This window comes from Protopterus annectens, chromosome 7.part0 (assembly GCF_019279795.1).
Source record: "Protopterus annectens isolate FY-2018-M chromosome 7.part0, PAN1.0, whole genome shotgun sequence".
Lineage (NCBI taxonomy): Eukaryota > Metazoa > Chordata > Ceratodontiformes > Protopteridae > Protopterus > Protopterus annectens.
This window is the reverse complement of record NC_056739.1, coordinates 1,074,464,165-1,074,479,497: the sequence shown is the minus strand read 5'-3', so window position 1 is coordinate 1,074,479,497 and position 15,333 is coordinate 1,074,464,165. Positions and strand designations below refer to the sequence as shown.

Below are 15,333 nucleotides of genomic sequence, written 5' to 3'. Positions count from 1 at the left end.
GAAGTGAAGGATTTAGTGTAGAAGGTCTAACACAGACTACATCACAGCATGATGGAGTGAGTCCCCAGAATAAGGAAAAGCAAGAAGATCAGGAGACACGTGAAGAAGAAATATAGACAGGGGAAAGGAAAAGAGATTTAATAAGGTGTAATATTTATGCAAAGTAGAAAGCAAAACTAACCAATATAAAAAGAGCAGCCAAAGATATTTGAAAAGAACTACAGGCAAAGGAATCTAGATATGGAAAACATTACAATACAAAAATAAGGAGACTAAGAGGAAAAGTAGAAAAAAAGATGAGTAATGGAGAAGTCAAAGAAATAGAAATTGAGGTTATAGAGCAGTTGCAAAGAGAGGGATTTAGTGTAGAAAATCAAATGCAGAAAGTACCACAACAGGATACAGCAATGTATATCCAAATTAAGGGGAAACCAGTGGAACAGGAAGCAATTGGTCAAGTGCCATATCAAGATGTTTTAAAGCCTTCCACAGGAAACCAGGATAAATGTTCACTTGAAGCTAGACAGCAAGGTAAGAAACAGGAAACTGTGGAAACTCTGATGCAGTCAATGCTGAGGAGTGATGGGCCAGTGAGTTCCCATATGACAGAGCAATGGATGGCACAGGATGAAATTGAAGAGAATGTGCCACAGGAAGACGCTATAGAAGTTTCTATAGAATGCCCACAGGAAATGGAAAACAAGGATGTGCCCTCAGTTTGAAAGAAAATGTGTTAAAAGAAGAGTTGCTTGATTTAATGGACATGGATGGATATATTAAAATCAATTAGAGAAATAGACTGCAGAAGGTCAATAAAACCCCAAAAGTCAGAAGTCTGATAAAACAAATGAATGCAGTAATTAGGACTGTTCATAGAGATCCATGTGGTATAACAGAAGTAAACAGGATATATTACTGTGCAGCTAAATTAATAACTGATAAAGTTCTACCACAAGATCACAGCGTAGTGAGGGAAAGGAAGGGGAGAAATCGAATACCATCATAGAAGTATTAAACAGAGAAAACTATAAAGCAATTAAGACAGGAAATGTCACTGTTAGAAGATTATAGAAGAGGGAAAAGATCAACAAAAATACTAAAAGAGCAGGCTCTATCATGCACTATCACAAATAACAAACTAAACATTTCAGCATGGGGGAAAACCTAGAAGGTACACAGATAAATATAAGGGAAAGGAACAAAATAAGTGATTTACTGATGACCCAAAAAAGTTTTACAGATAATTGGGAAATAAGATAAAAAGAATTGGGAAATAAAGTAAAAAGAATTGAAAGACCCCCCCCCCCCCAAAAAAAAGAGAAAGTAGATACATTTTGGAGAAGTATTTATCAAGATCCTGTGGAACATAACAAATATGCTAAATAGATAGAAGAAGTAAAAGAAAGAATAAGAAGTTTAACGGTACAGGATATGAAACAGGATGAAGTAACAGCCAGAGAGATTGAAACAAAGTTAAGAAATGCCTCTAACTGGAAAACCCCAGGCCCAGATGCAGTACCTAACTTTTGGATAAAAGTATTAACATCTTTGCACGAGGATTTAGCCATGAGTAAGAACTATTTATATGCGCACCCCGAACAGACACCAACCTGGCTAACAACAGGTAAAACAATGCTCTTACTTAAGAGTGAACCTGCAAGCTACCCTAAAAATTATAGGCCAATAACTTGCCTTCCAACGATGTATAAACTATACACGGGAACTGATGTCGACCGAGTTTATATTCATTCAGAAGAAAACGTAATTATGGCAGTAGAACAAAAAGGCAATAAAAGAAAGTCATATGGAACAAAGGATTATTTGTTGTTAAATAAAGTCATAGTGGAGAACTGTAAAAAGGGGAAGAATCTTAAGTATGGCATGGATTGACTAGAAAAAAGCATTTGATAGTATCCCACATTCATGGATAAAAGAATGCTTAAAAATGTATAAGATACACCCTACACTGATTGACTACATTACAGTAAACATGAAAAAATGGCAGACCACTTTGCAATTAAGCCACGATAAAGGACAGAATATTATCCCAGGGATAAAAATGAAAAAAGGGGGATATTCCAGGGTGATTCTCTGTCACCATTGCTATTCTGCCTTGCCATTAATCCATTAAGCTGTTTACTTAACAGCTTAGGCCATGGCTGCAATTTGGCTCCTAGAAAACAACAGTCTAATAACTTCTCATCTTCTCTTTGTCGACGATTTAAAACTGTATAGCTCACCAGATGAGGAACTGAAAGCACAGCTGCAGGTTGTCAAAACTTTTTCAGATTGTATTAGAATGTAATTTGGTCTTGATAAATGTGCAAAAGCAACCTTTAAAGCAGGAAAACTGCAGCACCAGGGAAAACATCAGTTTGGGACAATAATGTGATATAAAAGAACTTGAGCAAGAGGGAGTGTATAAATACTTGGGAATCGATGAAGGATCATCAATAAAACATGAACAAATGTGAATAAAACTCAGTAAGGAATACTTTAGAAGACTTAAATTAATCCTGAGAACAGCATTGACATCTAGGTACAAGATCCAAGCTATAAATCAATTTGCTCTTCCTCTCCTAACATACAGTTTTGGAGTGATTGACTGGCCTCAAAAAGTGTTGTGTAGATTACATATTAAAACAAGAAGGATGCTTCATGCTCACCAAATGATTTATAAAAATCAGTGTATACCAAGATTATATATTCCCCGTTCCAAAGGAGTGATGGGCCACCTTGAAATTGATTACATGTATAGATCTGCAATCATGGGACTCCACACATATTTACTGACCTCACAAGATCCGAATATAGTGAAAGTTTTGATACATGAATAGAATAAATCTAAGGTGATGTCTCTGCTTAGTTTAGCAGAAGCATGTCGACATCTGGCAGGAATGGAAATCAAACCAGAAGTGGATAAAAACCAGGCAGCAACTGAATGTGCCAAAAAAAAAAAAGAAAGAATACAAGGGAAAGGACCAGATGAAAAGGCAAGAAATGTGTAAAAAACATAAATATAGTTGCAAGTAGAGAAAACCTCATGTTGATCAAGAACGAACACAGGAATGGTTAAGAAGAGGTGAATTCACATCAAGAAATGAAAGGTTAATATTGGCAGCCCAAGACAGTGGGCTATGTACATGCTTGTTTACAAAGTCCATTGAACATGTGGGAGAAACAGACATATGTAGGTTTTGTAAAACCGAATTGGAAACAGTCACACACCTTGTTGCTGGTTGCGACACACTAATGGCAGAGGGACTGTATACTGAAAGGCATAATAATGTGGCAAGACTGTTACACTGGAGATTGTGCAAATATTATGGTATCGAAGTGGCTGAAAAACACTGGAAACATGAGCCACAAAGCATCATAAAAATGATGAAGTTTATATCACATGGGATCACCCATTACCAACAGTTCAAAAGATAAAATAAAATGCTAAAAAAAACGGATATAGTGGTCCAAGAAAAGAAGATAAAAGTAGCATTGGTCATTGAAATCGCCACACCCAGTGACTATAGTGTCTTGCATACAAAGAGACACAAAGTCATAAAATACCAGGATCTGCAGGCAGAAATGAGAGCAATGTGGAAGAAAGATACCCAGACAGTTCCAATAGTAGTAGCAGCAACGGGTTTTAAAAAAGAATTTACAGTCATATTTAGATATGTTACCAATCCACGTCACCCCATACAAAGTGCAGAAGGAGTCATTACTGGGCACATTGTGGGTGCTCTGAAGAGTACTTTTGGCTGACATCAAAGAGTGAAACAATACTAATTTCATGAACATTGATCATACTTTGACTTAGGAATGGGGTCCATTCCTGTCATAGTGTTGGAAACCCAAAAGACTTGGAGAAATTAAATAAAAATGGACAAGAATCGCCTAATCCACATGACTTGTCACTCCACTGATGGCTTTGTTTCTGCTCATACCACTCAGCCTCTTAGTGCAAGAAATCTGTACAAAGCCACACAAAATGGGGGGGACAAAGGCCAAAAATAGGCATATAATTTAAATATTGCTCTTATAAACTTAGAAAGTTGCTAGAGTAACAGGGATTGCTTTAACATACATTGTATGAAGGATTTGAAGTCTGAAACTCAAACGTATGTCATTATTTAACGACTTCAGTCCTCAGATCATCTCAGTGATTTGCCAGAAAACCACAAATTTTATGAGGAACAGACCAAAAACACGAGCCAAAAATCTGGACATTCTGCAAAACTCTGGACAGTTGAGAGGTATTTTTCTGCTGAATATTCTGGCAGAAATCCTGAGATGCTGTATGGTACTACACAACATTTTATGAGCCAGAGAAGAGATTCCTGTTCATGTGGTCTAGCTGTCTTCAATTTATAGTTACTAAGAATGCAGACTATTGTCTGCTATACTTTAGGCATATATTTGTCTTTCACCCTACCTGCACAACCACTAAAGTCATTATTTTGACTGATGGCCCTAAATGATTTGGTGGACAACATAACCATGGCTCAGCACTGAGCAACAAATCAGCTGCTAACAGGAATCCTTTGCCTTATGACACCCATAAGCCCCTTGTTCCCACCACTACGCTTGACTTGAATTTTGTGATTCACATGCTTTCTCCTCCATTATTTGATATCATGCCCTGAAAAGCCCTCTGTTTGATAGGCATCCATTCTGATCAATGTAGTTGTGAGCTGCAGGTTATGATAGGTAAGAAGCCCTATTTGTTTTTCCATTTAGACAAGGACTACCTCAGGACAACCGACTCTTACTTCTGAAAATCATTTTGTATTTGCCTCTAATTCTGCAAGTCCAGGTCCCAGTTTTCTTCTATCAGGCTTAAACTGTTGAGAATTCAGTCCCTCCCCCCTACCATCAACATTCACAGTGCATTTAGTTTCTATATGATAGGGGCCTATGAACATACATAGGCAAACTGAAAGTTTCCTTTGCTTTGATACTGAGAACATCCTTTTTCTGTGCCCAAGCAAACCCTTTCTGCATGGCTAGCTCATTGTGTTATACTCTGCCATAGACAGCACGATAAGCCTCTAGTAGATGCTGCTGACAGCCATTCAGTTAGGTCATTGTCTGTATTCTTCAGGTGTTTCAGCAAAAGTGTCCTCCACTAACATTTGTGCAATATCAACAGTTCACATGTACATCTAACAAGTACAGCATGAATCTCCATTCCCGAACAGATTCCCTTTGGAAAGGATATTCATCAGCACATCTTGTCCTGAGTTTCTTTGAGCTTGTCTGTACAATCTCTCTTCATTCTATAAATTGTTTTTCGGCTTTTCCCGGTTAGGGGTTGCCACAGCGGAACTTCGGTCCGCTAATGGCTGGCAGTGAATTTTTATGGTGTTGAGTTGCCAGCCCAATGCCCAACCTTCAAAGAAGGCACACCCACACACATTACCTGTAATTCTTCCCAGTGTCAGTCATCTGTGCTAGGTCCCTTAGTTTAAGGAATTACAGGTATGTGAATACTAACTGCATCAAGTGATCTTTGATATGGGCCCTCTCCACCACCTTTCATCTCCATTTGTTGTGCCTTATCTTGAGATGGGCCCTCTCCACCACCTTTCATCTCCTTTTATTGTGCCTTATCACCACCAGCAGATCTTCATATATGCTAAGTAAAAGAAGCCTAGAATTGTTAATTGTTATTTAAACCAATGCATTATTTTTCTGTTCCTGTTATTGGTGGGACACAGTTTTGGAGGGGGATCAGAACTGGTAACTGTTGAGGAGTGCTTGCTCTTTCATCCAGGTATGTGGACACCAATATAGGTTAGGGAGGGTGTACCTTGCAGGGGGACAAAGCTAATTACATCAGCCAGTGAGTAAAACAGATAGGCAGCCAGTTTCTAATACTAAAATATTGCAATAAGAAATATATCTCTAAAGATACCAATCCTACACAATTTTGACAGTAAATATGATACAATTTGCTTAGGACCATGATGGAAAAGCTGGATGGCAACGTGTAATGACTATAAAACAGCATTAAATATAACTGTTAATGCCTTAATGAAAGCACAGTTATTGCAATTGACTTCATTCTCTTTTTTGTTCTATTACTTTTTGAGCTAATTATGCTAATAGAACTGCACCTATCTTCTGCAGTTCTTCCTTGTAGTTCAGTACTTATGGCTACAGGGTTCCGAAATGGCAACCATTTGAATTCTTGGGACCCACTAGAGAGAGTCCTGAAATGAGGAGAGTGAATGGCTGAAAAAAGCTAACTTAGATATACAAAGTCTGAGATGGCCATTTCCTGGAATATTCCCTTGTCTCCAAGGTATGATAATCTTGGAGCTGATATATATATATATATATATATATATATATATATATATATATATATATATATATACTTCCCCTTTAGAATCTCAAATTGCTGAAACATCGAAATTCATAAGCTCAAGCCCAGAATCTCAAGTTTTCACCAACTCAAAATTCTAAAGCGTACCATACAGACATTCCAAAAATGTCTTTACAATGTTTTTGCAGGGGGGGCAAGCCCTCCTACTTAAATATACCAACTCTGAGATCGCACTACAACGGGGATGAGGGAAATCTCCCATTCCGTGCTGTATGCAAAAGTGCACAATGGGAGAATTTCCGTTCCCCCGCTATAGTGCGGTCACAAAGCTGATATATTTAAGCAGGGGGAGTGCAGGGGGACTCGGCCCCCTGCATACATGTAAGTGAACTTCTTTTGTTTTGTTTGGCTCTCTTCCCTTCACAATTTCGAGTTAATGGAAACTCAAGATTCTGGGTTCCAGCTTATGAATTTTGATCTTTCAGTAACTCGATCTTGTGAAGGGGAACTATATATATATATATATATATATATATATATATATATATAAGTTTGGGGGGGGGGTCCAGGGGGACTTATGCCCTGCAAAAAAGCAGTTTTAAGGAGAAGACCAATATTTGAGATTTGCTCTTCTCCTGGATTTCCAATCTTTTTTTTTCAGCATGTCAGCACTTGGCATTTCGAGTACCAACATTTCAATAGGGAGCCTTCTGGAAAAAGAGAAATAATAACTATAAATTAATAAAAATGAACTTTCCTCTATTTTATACTCATCTCTGATATTGTATATCAGATATATGAACATGTAGCAAAATTGCAGGAAAGTATTTTCAGCCAAAGAAAAAAATGTATAGTTTTGAATTTTTTTACATTTAGAAGTGCAATGCAAGAACATGAAACAATTTTTCATAGGATCATAGGAGGTTACTAGGCTATTGATCTGGAGGTCATTTCAAGCATAGCCATTTCATCTCAGTATAATACCATATATAGTCTAGTCAATACCCAGGATGTATTTATTAATGACTGCCCATGTCCAGGAGGATTGTGGCCACTATCCCTGGTGAGAATTTATGGTGCCCCATCTACTCATTCTGGTTCCTTTTGAACAGTGTCGTAGAGGTGTTCAGCTTCATATGAACTGGTAGCCAATTCCAAAGACATGGCAGTTGCTGGGAAACAAATCTGTCCCTCCAGCATGTCCTATTCAAGTCACCGGCCATATTTAGGTCCATGGAATAGGTAGCTCTAGTCCCGTTTGGTTTATGGATGTGTAGCAAATTCATTAGGTTTGGGTTAGAGATTACTCTGTAAGCAAGGCATGTCTCCTCTAAAAAGTCTATATGATACTGAGTATAGTGACAGGGACTTTAGTCGGTCTATGTAAGGCACATGCTGGAGTCCGTTGATGATCTTAGTTAGAAACGTCTGAGGGCTCTCCAATTGCTGCAGGTGCTTTGTATGGTACATGCTGAAAAGGGCGTTATACTGAATTATGGCCCTGATTAGTGATGAGTATAGAGGGGTTATAGCATCCTTTGCTCTACAGTTGATACCGTTGCTAATAAAGTGTACTACATATAAAGCCTTCCTTACTACAGTAGACACATGGTGGTCAAAGATAAGGTTGCAGTTTACCTGTGAGCCCAGATCTCTTACCACTTCATAGGTGCATAGGGTATGGCTGTTAATTTGATAGTGTGAGGAGACATTGTTTTTACCGAAGGGAATGATGATGCATTTCTTTGCATTCAGTTTGAGAACATGACTAAGACACCAGTCGTTGGTCTGCGTAAGACCCTCCTGAAATATACTGACATAATTTGGGGATTCAATAATTGCACCCAGTTTGCAGTCATCTGCAGACTTGGTCAGCCGCAGCCCCTTAGTATTGGCCTAAACTTCGGAGAAGTATATACCAAACAGCAGGGAGCCCATCACTGACTCTTGTGGCACCCTGCAGTTGACAGGTCTGCTGGTTGATGTGGAGTCACCCATTTTGATAGGGTATGACCAGTTTGTGAGCCAGATGGCAATCCATCTTACAACAAAGGGGTTTACATTCAGTTTGATAAGTTTGGTAATGCCTGAGTGTGGGATTGTGTCAAAGGCCTTTGCCAAGTCCAGGTATGCTGTGTGCACAGATTTACCCTTGTCAATGGCCCTGGACACATTTTTGAAGAAATCCACCAGGTTTAACAGGCAGAATCTGCCCTTGATGAAGCCTAATTGGGTTGGATCCTGGATTTGGAGGTCACCTTTGTCTTTATTTATGAGGTCCATGATGATACATTCTATGGCTTTATAGATCAGACTGGTCAGACTTATGGGTCTGTAATTCCCCTGGGTGTTTGTGGAGGAGGATAACTGTTGCAGTTCTCCATTCTGCAGGAAACAAAGCTAGTGGTTAGGCTGTGATTGAATAGGACATTTAATGGTGATGGTAACTCATGTTTTAGTTTATTTAGAAGACAGCCTGGGATGCTGTCTGGTCTCATGGAAGCTGTGTTTTTTGCCTTAGACAAGGCTTTGATAACCTGCTCTTTGGATATGTAGAGTGGGGTGGGGGTGGGGGGGTTGGGGGCAAGGTTTGTGATAAGTTTGGAGGGGGTAAGGGAATAAAATTTTCACCAAATCTGTCCACTAGCAGGTTTTCTATCTCTGTGAGATCAGTGTGTGTGATACCGTTAGTCACTAGTTCAGGATATGCTTGGGTCCTACCTTTTAAGCTATGTAAGTAGCTGTAAAAGGCCTTATGACTATCCTTGGCTGTGATTGCTACGTTTTTCTCAAAGTTACCCTTAGAGAATTTGACATGTTGTCTTAATTGCTATTGAGACTGAGGAAGAGGCTTTTCCATTTTTGGGGCCTCACCTTGGTTTTCTTAGACAGCAACTTTTTGGATTTGTTGCAGTTTGTTGATGCTGTATATCCACCAGGGCACTTGTTTTTCCTTGGGGCTCCAACTTTAATTCTCTCTAGAACAGCTGAATCTATACACTTATACAACTGATTGAAGAGGGCTGCGATGTAAGCTTTGGTGTAGTTACCACTTGCAGCTCAGGGTGGGGCTTTGAATGCATTTATACATTCTCCAGGAGGGTATTGTTTACTTTGGTGAAGTTTTTTCGTCTGACTTCACCCTTTGTGAATTCCGGTGTTAGTGCCAGTTCAGAGGCGACTGATCTGTGGTTAGATTTAACTAATGCAGTCCGACAGTTGAGATTGTGCATCTGTTTGTCATGTTAGAGAGGACTAGGACTAGTATGTTTTGTTCCTCTTATTGTTTGAACAAATTGTTCCAGGGCATTTGAGTTAACAAAGTCAAGGAACTTTTGCACTAGTGACTTAGGCTAGAGTAGGTTTCCCAGTTGATGGTGAGATAATTGAAAGGTTTCAGGAATAGAAAACAAGATAACTTTATTTGCAACATATATTTAGGCAATATTCTTTTTATTTTATTTTTTTACATTCAGAAATGGAATGCAAGAACATGAAACAGTACAACTTATAATTTAGGAAATTAGATACTTTTCTTTAATTTAGACAATATCCTTAACTTTTGCCTTTCTTCTACCTGGATGAAATTAATTGCCAATTGTTATCACCCAATATACAAGCAATATTATTTATTGCATTAACAGATGGAATTACTTTCCTTCCAGTTGTAGTGCTGCAAGAGCCACATCATCCAATACAGTGAACCCTTTCTTTGAGAAGACTTTTTTTGTCATTTGTGATAATAGTCCACCACTCAAAAGTATTCAGTTTAAACAGTCTTGCAATGATAATAGAAAAAAAAATCATAAAATGAGCCTTGAGCGAATGATATAGTGGAAAAGTTTTTGTCTAACCCAGGAAGGGTATAAGGACATCTAATGTTGAGAGAGTGCTATGCAGTTGCTCAGCATTTAAGAGGAGTCTGGAGAATAATACAGCCTACAAAAGGGGCAACAACCAGCTAACATAATGCTCGTATATGAGTTCAAAATAAAATGTAGCTTCCAAAATAATATATTTTTAAAAAATGCAATACTGAACCATTCTTTGACATTGCTAGATCTGTAGTAGTTCTAAGTAGTGTGAGTCATAAACTGCCAAACATTCTTTATTTCTGAAACCTCATTCAAATGACTCTAGTAATTTAGGGTTAAAACATAGCTAACCTAGTAATAACTCTTTATTTGAACTAACATTTCAACTTGCCTAGAAGATTACAAAGAATTACAGAGTCCTAGCTTCTTAAAAACTATTAATGTTTTTTTGTTTTACAGGGTGTTAGAAATGTATTGTAAAAGACAAAATTACAAATTAATTTTAACATTTAAAATGTCTGTATATAAAAATAGTGTAATATACAGACAACAATGACCCAATTTTAAACATCCTTGTTCATTCTGTAGTTGTTGTTAAAAAGTTCTCAAAGGTAAGAATTTTAAAAGTTTTCCTAACACATTATGGCAAGCAAAACGATAGTTCTGTGAAAAAGGGGATAATATGGAACTGTAAAGTGAATCATCAAAAAGTTGAAAAATGGATGTGGCCACTTTATTCTAATAGCTATGCTCTCCAGAAAGGCATTTCAGTTGTTTTGAACGGTGACAGAATTATCCAAAGACTGAGCTCCCAAGTACCTCTCAACTGTCCCTGATTTTCAGGGACTTCCGTGATTTTGACTCAAATTTTAGCTCTGTCCCTCTTAATCCCTCCTAAAACTAGTGACTTTTGGAGGAAAGGTGGTGAATTACACTTAATGAATAATGACAATAATTAAGAGTTATAGACTTATTTTACTTCAGAAAATGTGTATTAATTCATATGTTTTGATTCTGTCGATGTTTCAAGTTAATAGAACTAATATTTTAAAAGTGTCCCTGATTTTTTCTTGACTTGTCCCTGATTTTGTTGAAATTTGTCCTCGATTGGTTGAGAGTCCCAACCACTGATAGTTTCAGAAGACATCTTGAAATGGCCTCCTGGAAGTCTGGTTTTACCCCTGAATAACATTGAGTAATGTGACTTGATTGATCATGGAGGCATGTAGTTGACTAGTACAGCAGTAAAGGAAGTGGTATGTAAACAAGCTGCCTTTTGAATTATTCATGCAGTTAAAACGATTCAGTGGGGTATGTTATTGTAGTGTGTTCTGAAGACAGAGTTTGAAAGGCAGTTTAAAATTGCTTAGTATGCCTTTTTCATTTTGGTTTGTTTGTTTCTAAGACTTTTTCTGTTCTCGTCCAGCTGGCAATCAGCATTCCCTTCCCTATGTCTGGCATTCCTTTGTTCCCTGTGGCCATTTACCTATAGTGGGGATGATACCTGGCTAGTGTAGATCCCCACAAACTGGATTATTATTGACTTATCTCAAGCCTTCCCTTTGAGAAAGTACATTTACAGCTGGTATCTTATTTGAGAAACAATAACATCAACAATCCATTCCAGTTCAGAATTTGAACAAGATATTTTACTGCAATGGGCCTCATTATGGTCTTAATCACCGTATGGCAAACGATAAGTGATATCAGTCTGGTCTGTTCCTACTTGATCTTTTGTCTACATTTTATGGTCTACATATAATGGTCTACAGTAGACCATTCTAGTCTGCTGGATTGTCTGGACTATAACTGTGGCATCACCACTAGTGTCTTGAGCTGGTCCATCTCCCATCTTTCTGGACAAACACAAAGAATAGTCTCTGTGATTAACTCCTCCATTTCTTACCTTCTGGACTGTAATGTTCCTCAGAGTTTCATACTTTGTCCATCACTGTATTCACCACAAAGGTCTCCTAAATGTAACCTAAGAAGCAAGTACCCTCAGCAACCTCACAAACATACAGGCAGGAGCCATCCTGAAACATATATACAAGAGTCACATTGTCTCAGGTCAAAAGCCCATAAGGCAAGCCTCCACACAATCCAATGTGCTATAGTTGACTCCACAGCAGGACATAGCAATGCACCACTCATTAGGGTCTGCAAGGAGAGGGTCATGGTCAGTTGCCCATCAGGCAGCAGGATTCAACACATCACACAAGCACTCAAGTCCCTGTACCACAAGTACACACATGGCATCGTCATTGTACACGTAAGTGAAAATGACTTGTGACATATCTCTGTGGACTATATGAAGACAGACATGATGGAGCTCTCAGAATATGTGTCTGCAGCAGGTGTGAACCTATCCTTGAGCAGTATTCTACAATTACCAACAATGATGTCACAATATGATCAAAAGGTAATTGAGTGCAGTGATTCCTGACTGTTTCTGGATGGACAGTAAGTGGCTGTGCTTGACATTCCTGATTGGTCTGGTTGCTGTTCAGGACATCTACCAGGAAAAAACTACAACAAGTCTACAGATCCCTTGTATTATCTGGGACAAGATTGTGGATCACAAAACTGGCTGTGGCCTGCTTCTCATCTTGGGATTGGTGCTAAAGTTTTACTTCTGGTGAGAGAGAAAAAAAAAGCAAAGGAGCATTGCATCCCCGAAGAGTGAAGCCATGGTGAGACCAGCACTAGTAGTAGCCAGGCAGTTGCCAGTACAGACACAGACACACTGAGTGTCATTTTTCCTGTAAAATCATGATTGAAATTTCACCAGTACCTAGTTGCACACAGGACAACTAGTTTGCAGTGACAAGCACTGTCCCCAAAGATGTAAACTGGATACTACTGACGTTGCTTTATATTCTCACTCCAACTGTCTAATCAATAAAAAAGGGTCTGTTGCCATGGATATGAACTTTCCCACTACCTCCTTTACCAGCTTGGTGAATATGGGCATCCTAAGGCAATGCAGAAACTGCCTCATGTTAACTGACAAGTTAATTCTCGAACAAACTGATATGGTATGTGAGAGATGTATTTACACAATGTCACTGGAGGCAAACCTCTTACATAAAAGCGCTCCTAATGTCAATAAGGTTGTCAGTAGTACATACGCTGCACCCAACACACACAAATCAAAGCAGACATATAGACCGATATATGCTGAGGAACATAAATGTAACCTCCCTAAACCCCAAAGACCTCCTAGATGAAGTACCCATAACAAATACCCTCAGCAGCCACAAATGCACTCATTGAAAATAACACGCACATCAACACATAGACCCACATCTCATGGAGCCTCTACTTGTAAGTGCATAAAACAATCCACCACACAATCCAACTTTCTGGTCATTGGGGACTCCATCATGAGACACACTAATGTCCCTCTCATCAGGTTGAGTAAGGAGAAAGTCACAGACAGTTGCTTATGAGGGGCTAGGATCCACCACATAACCATGCATTCAGGTCATTGGATCACAAGTACCAGTATGACTCAGTCATAGTCCATGTGGGAGTAAATGACCTGAGACATACCTCCCTAGGTTATATGAAGAGAGATCATGGAGCTCTCGGAATATGTGTCTCAGGCTGGTATGGGCCTAGCATTGTGCAGCATTTTACTTTATCCAAGGATGATGCCACAACAAAAGATGACTTTAATAAGTGGCTTAGTTCTGGTGTCATTCTAAGGGGGTGCAATATTTGTCACCATGGAAGGAGATGTTCAACAGAGCATGCTGCTTTGCCAGGGATGGACTGCACTTCTCCCCTCTAGATTTTTGAATATTAGATAAACCGTTATCTTTCCCATATGCCTTTTTTAGGCAATGACAAACTGAAAGTACTTCTTTCATTGCAAGTCAAAACCAAGAAAATCTAAAAACATTACTGCTCAGTGCTAGGAGTCTAAAAAAAATCTCTACTCCCTAGAAGCTGTCTTCACCCTAGAGAATGCTATCACTGAGACATGGTTTAAAGCCATGGAGATCACACCAACAGTATAAGGTTATAATGCCTTCCAGACATTTAGACCAGCTACTACACAGACAGGGACTAAAGGTGGAGGTGCACTTTGGCTGCTCCGTGTTAAAATCATCATAAGCAAAATCCAGTACCAATTTCTTGCAAGCTATAGGTCCCCCCTCTATGATGCAGGAAACCCATACCTTGTATTTAAACTTATTGGAAACGCTCACTATCCACCCCAATACCATATTCATGGACTACTTTAATTACCCCACTGTTAACTGGGAATCCTGTATGACACCAAACTCACAGGCACAGAGATTCCTGGATTTTGTAAACACAAACTCCCTGGGCCAGATTGTCAATACACCAACCAGAGGTGCAATCATACTGGATCTGGTCCTGACTAATATCGTAGAGGGCCGCACACCCCCTACTGTAATGTCTTCTCTGGTAAGGTCAGACCACAAAAATGGTCTCCTTTGAATTAAAAATAAAACCTGGACCACAAGCTAAATGTGGAATATTCAGGATGTAGTCTAAGGCTAACTTAAGCGATAATCTGGCAAAATTTCAAGCCCCCATAAACCCTCAGAACACTTCTGCCTATGCAGAACTGTTCACAGAAATCTTGTACCAGCACGTTAATAGCTGCATAGAGGCAGCAGCTGTACCCACCAGGAAGAAGTACAGAACTAACTCAAAAACCAAGCCACCCTGATGGAATCACAAAATCATTAGGCTGTATAACAAAAGGAAGAAAATTATGTCAAAAATTAGCAGGTGCAACACCCAGCAGGATAAAGGCACTCTCATTAAACTAAACAAGCAGCTCAAGAGGACAAACAAAGTCTACTAAAGCCATATCTAAGGTAAATTTGTCCTCCAAGGCCAAGGACAAACACAAGGCATTCTTTAGCTATGTCCGCAACCTCAAAAGCAATACACAATTATGTGCAGAGCTCATTGTAAATGGAGCCACCTATACTGTGCCAGAAGATATATAAAACCTACTGGCCTATAAATTCAGCTCCAACTTTACCCCTCTCTCCCCCTCAACCTTCCCTCAGGTAATACCATCAAATATAACTCCCCCTGCTATCACCCAAGAACAGGTTCTTACTGTTCTCTCTAAGGCCAAGAACACTGCATTAGTGGACCCAGACAATATTCCTGGGATGCCTTCTAAATAGCATGAACCAT

General features: G+C 39.0%; 1 protein-coding gene across 1 annotated transcript in view; it reads left to right on the top strand.

The window, feature by feature from the left end:
- LOC122806873 (tubulin monoglycylase TTLL3-like) overlaps window positions 1–15,333 on the top strand; it is a 406,187-nt gene that overhangs the window by 227,403 nt on the left and 163,451 nt on the right. The window lies entirely within an intron of this gene.